The sequence below is a fragment of the Doryrhamphus excisus genome, chromosome 1 (assembly GCF_030265055.1).
Source record: "Doryrhamphus excisus isolate RoL2022-K1 chromosome 1, RoL_Dexc_1.0, whole genome shotgun sequence".
In the NCBI taxonomy this organism is placed as follows: domain Eukaryota; kingdom Metazoa; phylum Chordata; class Actinopteri; order Syngnathiformes; family Syngnathidae; genus Doryrhamphus; species Doryrhamphus excisus.
Window position 1 is genome coordinate 15,452,936 of NC_080466.1, and position 7,384 is coordinate 15,460,319.

The window sequence follows — 7,384 nt, forward strand, 5'->3', positions numbered from 1 at the left end:
GGCTGGCTCGCCCGAAGAATGGTTGTTTGTCTATATGTGCCCTGTGATTGGCTGGCCACCAGTCCAGGGTGTACCCCGCCTCTCGCCCAAAGACAGCTGGGATAGGCTCCAGCACCCCCCACGACCCTTGTGAGGATAAGCGGTAGAAAATGAATGAATGAATTAATGTTCTACTCCAGTACTGCAGGGGGCGGTAATGCACGTTATGACAACTTTTACATACGACTCAGTAAAGTTTTGTATAATATGACCAGAAAAAAATAACATCAGTAATCATCAAATAATTTATTTTCATTGATTTATAAAAATATTTACTAAATTCTGTTAGTCTTTTCTTATCCATCCAATCAAACGTTCATATCTCACAAGGAGACCATGCAAACTCCAGTGGAGATTGGAATCCAGATCTTCCAGATCTCCTGACTGTGTAGCCAACATGCTAACTAGCGTCGCCTATTATATAATTTTTATTTTAATTTTAAATCTATCTGGTTTTAAAACTACTTGGTTAGGACCCGCCTCAGCTTAGGCAGCCATTAATATCCCATGAGACACCGGGGTCATGCTTGTGGCCGGCCGCCAGCGTCCCGGTTATCCGTCTAAACAATTTTCCCGGCTATTTCAGGACGGCGGGGGGAACTCTGTGCCCTTGTCTCTCTCTTTCAGAGCACCGGCTCATCTTAAAGAGAACTTCCGAGGGGCGGAGACTCTGCCTCTCGGAGCCCGGCCTGCTCAATCATTTATGGGCAACATTACTAGTGCATTTACACAAACCCAAAAAGTCACTTTATATTTTTTGCTATTATGGAGAAGTACAGCCAAGACGGAGCTCTAATTTCTTTTTTTTATTTTTTATTTTTTAATCATTGGTATGCTTTTTAATTTTCAAACTTAAATTTCAAACTTCAATTCAAGTCAAGCCAGTAAATAATTGCATGCCCCTGTAATAGCTCCAAAGTCTAACCTCCCTAATTATGTAATCATAATGAATGCATTCGTGCTAATTGTTGCAGTCAAGGAAATGCAGGCGGTCGAACGTGTAAAAAAAAAAAAAAAGAAAGCATATGAATAATAGAATGTTAATGAATGGCACCTGGGTTAATGAGACATTTGCAGCTGTGTAAAAACTCCTCAGGGCGAGGCTCCCATTAGATTAGCCGTTATCATTCCGTCCATTCTTGGAAACTTTGCTAATTACTAAAAGTTTTTTGCAACACAGGAAACTTAGAAGGAGACCAAATGAATTTGATGAAAGAGAAGTGGCTTTTGGTTTTGGTTTCGTTAGCTTGTGGGGCAGTGATATCTTCCATTTGGTCGACTTTTAAAAGTAAATTTCCCTTTCAGATAAAAATTTGTTAGGAATATTTCATATGTAATATCCTCAACTGTCATTCCGATACATACAAAATAATAGCTTTTTTTCAGTCTTGTAAATGACTTGTGTGTGAATTGGTGCCGCCCCCTATGTGTTGTGGTCAAAATGCCGTGAAAGACATGCTAGTACACATGTAATATATAATAATATTAATAATAATATATAATAATAATCATTAGACAAAAGCTCATTAACTTATGGACTATTAGTTGCTAACTTCCAAAAGCATTTTTGCTATATGTGCTTGTGTTTATCTATATGTGCCCTGTGATTGGCTGGCTCGCCAATCACTCACCAGCCAATCACAGGGCACATATAGACAAACAACCATTCTTCGGGCGAGCCAGCCAATCACAGGGCACATATAGACAAACAACCATTCTTTGGGCGAGCCAGCCAATCACAGGGCACATATAGACAAACAACCATTCACACTCACATTTATATCTATGGACAATTTGGAGTGGCCAATTAACCTAGCATGTTTTTGGAATATGGAAACTTGAGTACCCAAAGAAAACCCACGCAGGGTGGGATTGAACTCGCGTCTCCTAGCTGTGAGGTTTGCGTGCTAACAACTAGACCACCGTGCAGCCCTGTAGTAGAACATCCATCCATTTTTTTCTTTCTATGCTGCTCATAGTGTGACTGAATGATTGTCAATAGACAGATTAGATTCAATAAAATCAGCTTCATCCTACTTCTTTTCGATTATGACATTTGAATCACATGTGAAATGAAAATAATGAGCCCCACCCTAGCGATGTAATCTACTCATGTTGATAGAAGGACTTGTACTGTGATTTGTTTTGTCGATTGAAGGTCGACAGGTGCAAAGAAAAGCGCTTAATAAAGTCTTTTCCTCTGTGACATCCGGTTCTAAACTTGATGGTGGTGTTGGCCGCCGCTAGATAAATATTAGCTTCTCTGGCAGCACCTCCCCCCACCACCCACCCACCACCACCGCCGCCACCGTCCCCCTTGATGAAAGCCATTCGTCACGACGGCGGGATGACCTGTCTGCTCTGACCAACGCGGGCCGAGCAGCAGACTGTGAAGGGGACGTCTCCACACGGCCGGCAAATCATGATTTAACGCCTTTAATTTACAAAGGTTTGCTGGGGCAGCTTCGCCGGGGCGATCTACTGGGGTGGCGCTAAACTTGGCGATGAATTTTGGGATGTACGTTTTGGAAGTGATGCACGACTTTTAATGGCTGATATAATGTCTCGTTTATTGCTTAGTGGGGCTTTTTCAAAGCCAAGTGGGCTCATTTGTCATTTCCTTTCCCAACACAAAAGCTAATGCCGACATGAAAACCCATCAAGTAAATTAATTTCATGGAATTTTTTTATGTCAGCCAAAGTGAAATTTTCCCACATATTTATCATATTATTTAAAAAAATGTTTTTAGTTTGTTTTTTATTCATTAATTCATTCATATTCTACCGCTTATCCTCACAAGGGTCATGGGGGAGGGGTGCTGGAGCCTATCCCAGCTGTCTTTGGACGAGAGGCGGGGTACACCCTGGACTGGTGGCCAGCCAATCACAGGGCACATATAGACAAACAACCATTCACACTCACATTCATACCTATGGACAATTTGGAGTCGCCAATTAGCCTAGCATGTTTTTGGAATGTGGGAGGAAGCCGGAGTACCCGGAGAAAACATGCAAACTCCACACAGAGATGGCCGAGGTTGGGATTGAACTCGGGTAGCTAGCTGTTAGGTCTGCGCGCTAACCACTCGACCACCGTGCAACAAAGTTTTTCAAATATTGTTCACAAATCCATCAAAATCTGCCAAAAACATCATCGGCCCTGAGTGAACTCATCTCTGTGTGGAGTTTGGGGTTGAGGGTGGAATTGAACTCGGGTGTCCTGGCTGTGTGGCCAACATGCTAACCACCCGTACACCGTACACAGCCTAGTTTATTTTTATATAATGTATTTTTAAACACATTTATCGTTATGGGGCCGCACGGTGGTCAAGTGGTTAGCATGTTGGCCACAACGTATCGTGAGGACCCAACTTCAGTGACTCTTAATCACAATCGAGTCCTCAAGAGTCTGGCTGAAGAACCCCCCCATCAAGTCTTTACCCCTGAGAATAACCAATTCCAACATGGCACCAACATTCATCAGAGGGGGCCAAACCATCCCCCAACCAAATCAGAAGCTGAACAGCCTGCCATGTCTTGGGATTGGAAGATGCTAGTCGATATTGGCCAGCAGCTAATATTTCCACCGGAGGTTGCAGCCACGTCTTTTAGGCCAGACTCAACTCAGGTTGCCTTCACTGACGTCTCTACAATCATAAAGTCAGAGGCCTATGAGCTTATTATTATTATTATTAGGATGATTATTACATTATGTTAACTCATTCACTCAACCCCACCATCTTGATGTACGTTTTTTTTAACATTTTACAGCACAAAGAGGTGATGATGCAACTCTACAATACAATAGAGCAGATATGATACAGTTTAAAGCCGGAAAAACCACCACAAGGTCTCAAGCATCTCTTCCATTCAAATACACCAGGAAGTGAAAAGGCATGGAATCTTGGAGTCTTGGATAGTTGGAGTGTTGTATAGTTACATTTGGAGTGTTGTTTAGTTACAGTTGGAGTGTGGTATTGTTACAGTTGGAGTGTTGTATAGTTACAGTTGGAGTGTTGTATAGTTACAGTTGGAGTGTTGTATAGTTACAGTTGGAGTGTTGTATAGTTACAGTTGGAGTGTTGTGTTGTATTGTTACAGTTGGAGTGTTGTATAGTTACAGTTGGATTGTTGTGTTGTATAGTTATAGTTAGAGTGTTTTATTGTTACAGTTGGAGTGTTGTATTGTTACAGTTGGAGTGTTGTATAGTTACAGTTGGAGTGTTGTATAGTTACAGTTGGAGTGTTAGAGTGTCGTATTGTTACAGTTGGAGTGTTGTGTTGTATCGTTATAGTTAGAGTGTTGTATTGTTACAGTTGGAGTGTTGCATAGTTACAGTTGGAGTGTTGTATCGTTATGTCGTTATCGATGAAATGACTGACACGGCAACATATCCACTTTTGTAAGCAGAAGTCTGTTCCATTTTCCAGCCTAACCGACGTCGTCCACAAATCATGAATCGAGGCAAACCAGTCAAACCGGAATTCCGATTCAAACAGAAAGTCAGGAACACAACAACGCAATGCAAAACCAGACGAGCAAAAAGCGAATGTATATTTTTTAGCCACCATGACAACATTACTGTACATCTGCCGTTTTGTTTAGCTTAGCACACAATCTGCTGGAACGGCGCCTCTCTAAAGGTGCGCCACAGCTTGCTGTTTTTTTTTTTTAAACAGCCAGCGTGTACAAACAGCAGGCTGCATCTGCTGGTTTGTCGTCTGGTTGCCTGGAAACCTTCCAGATCTATACTACTCGCTCGGGGGGGGGGGGGGGGGGGGGGGGGGGTAATGCTTACTTTCCTTCCAGATGACATACACAGTATACAGTATATTGTGTTTGTGATGCTGTGTATGATGGCAGTACCTGCATTTGAAGTTTCATAAGTGGTTAGCATCTTGTGCCCTACGTCTATAAAAACAATTTCCACTTTTTCATGAACTCCTAATCATTATTAAAGATACAAAACAGACTTTTTATATGTACAGTAATCCCTCATTGGGAATAAAAGTTCCTCGTTCCTGTAGTGGCTATTGCTGGGATAGGCTCCAGCATGCCCGCGATTGTGAGGATTAGTGGTAGAAAATGAATGAATGAAGTTATAAACTACTTTTGATCAAGCCATTTATTTATTGCACAGTTATTGCACATGTTTATTGCACGGTTATTGTACAGGATCTTTGTAGCAGTAGTTTATATTATGGAGCGTGACAACTGTAGAGGAAGGAAAAAAACTGTGATATTTCCCCTTGACACACTTTGGATGAATCATCCTGTCACTAATGGAGTGTGTGTTGGAGGGGGTGGGAGTCTTTGTGTGGAACTCGTCTTTATGCCCCCCCCCCATATTCAACAAAACAAGGGACAATTCCATAAATACTTTGACTCCTTTATCTTCAAACATCTAAACATCTGAAGATCTTCAAACATGGCTACATGATGGAATGTGGACTAACGTTATAGCGGGGGTGTGCTCGTCAACAATGTGTGCAAAACACGCCTTGATCCAATTTAACATGCCGCATGGAGTGCATTCATGGAAAGTTAAATGAGCTCAAATCTCTCCACAAATGAACCAATCCGTGACAGGTGGAAGCAGGCGGATGCGACGCTGATCTTCATGTTTTGGCTGTTTTAGCGTGGAAGGATTTTGGAAGAGTATTTGTCATATCGTTTCCCTTGAATCATCATTTCAGGTTCTTGTGCCTTGCGTTATTTTTCCTTTTTTTTTTTTTTTTTTACTTTGAATGTCTGTTTTGTTGTGAATATCGACTTAAAAAAATAACAAACTATTATTATTATTGTTATATACCACATTATTATTATTATTATTGTGTGGAAATATGGGCTAATAACTATAAAAGCAATCTTCACTGGCTAAAAGTACTGCAAAAAAGGTCAGTAAGGATAATTCATAATGCCGCCTACAGAGAACATACTAACTCCATTCATTCATTCATTTTCTACCGCTTTTCCTCACGAGGGTCGCGGGGGGGGGGGGGGGGGGGGGGTGCTGGAGCCTATCCCAGCTGTCTTCGGGCGTAAGGCGGGGTACACCCTAGACTGGTCGCCAGCCAATCACAGGGCACACATAGACAAACAACCATTCACACACAATTTGGAGTGGCCAATTAACCTAGCATGTTTTTGGAATGTGGGAGGAAACCGGAGTACCCGGAGAAAACCCACGCATGCACGGGGAGAACATGCAAACTCCACACAGAGATGCCCGAGGGTGGAATTGAACCCTGGTCTCCTAGCTGTGAGGTCTGTGCGCTAACCTAGACCACCGTGCCGCCCCATACTAACTCCTTGTTTCTAAAATCACAAATACTTCAACTTGCTGATATAGTTCATCTTCAAACATCTAAAATAATGTATAAGGCTAAAAATAATACTTCGGTACGTGAATAAAAATAAAAATAAAAATAAAAATAAAAATAAAAATAAAAATAAAAATAAAAATAAAAATAAAAATAAAAATAAAAATAAAAATAAAAATAAAAATAAAAATAAAAATAAAAATAAAAATAAAAATAAAAATAAAAATAAAAATAAAAATAAAAATAAAAATAAAAATAAAAATGAATAAGACTAGAATAGATTAGAATAGATTAGATAGATTAGAATAAGACTAAGACTAAGACTAAGACTAAGAATTAAATAATAAAATAAAAAAATATATATATCATACATTTTTTATTTTTAAATAAAAAATTGCTAATAAAAAAATTAATAAAAAATAAAAATTAAACTAAAAAACTATACTAGGAAAGCAGGAAGTGAACAAATGTAACAGTTACTGATTGTAAAAGTACCAGATGGAGGGGTAGGATTTAATAAGCTTTGCTTTTTCCTACTCCTTTTGGACATGTGGAACTGTGAACTGATTATGTGGTGCATTCAATTGCAATCTTATGCATGTTCAAATGAAATAAAACCATTACCATTACAAATTGAAAGGAAAATCAACTAAAGACGGCTTTTGAATTGATGTTTTAAATCCAAACATCGCTCATTAAGACACATTCTCTCCTTTCTTTGTGTTCTACGATTTGCAGGCAGACACTAACACAAACAGATCACAGCTTCTTGTTGCTTTTTCATTATCTTTTTGTTTGTATTTCCTGCAGGATAACTTTACTTCCTTCTCATCTCCAAGCCCTACAACATGCTGGAAGCTCGTCTTGAGCCAAACACAAAGATAATGAGGCTGCTAAAGATAAAGAAAGAAAGCAAAAGTTGTTTTGCAAGAAGAAGAAGAACTTCTTCTGTTCCTCCTCCTCCAGGCTCGCTGCTTAAAAGGAGAGCTTGTGTAAGGAGGAGGGATGGAGGGGGGGGGGG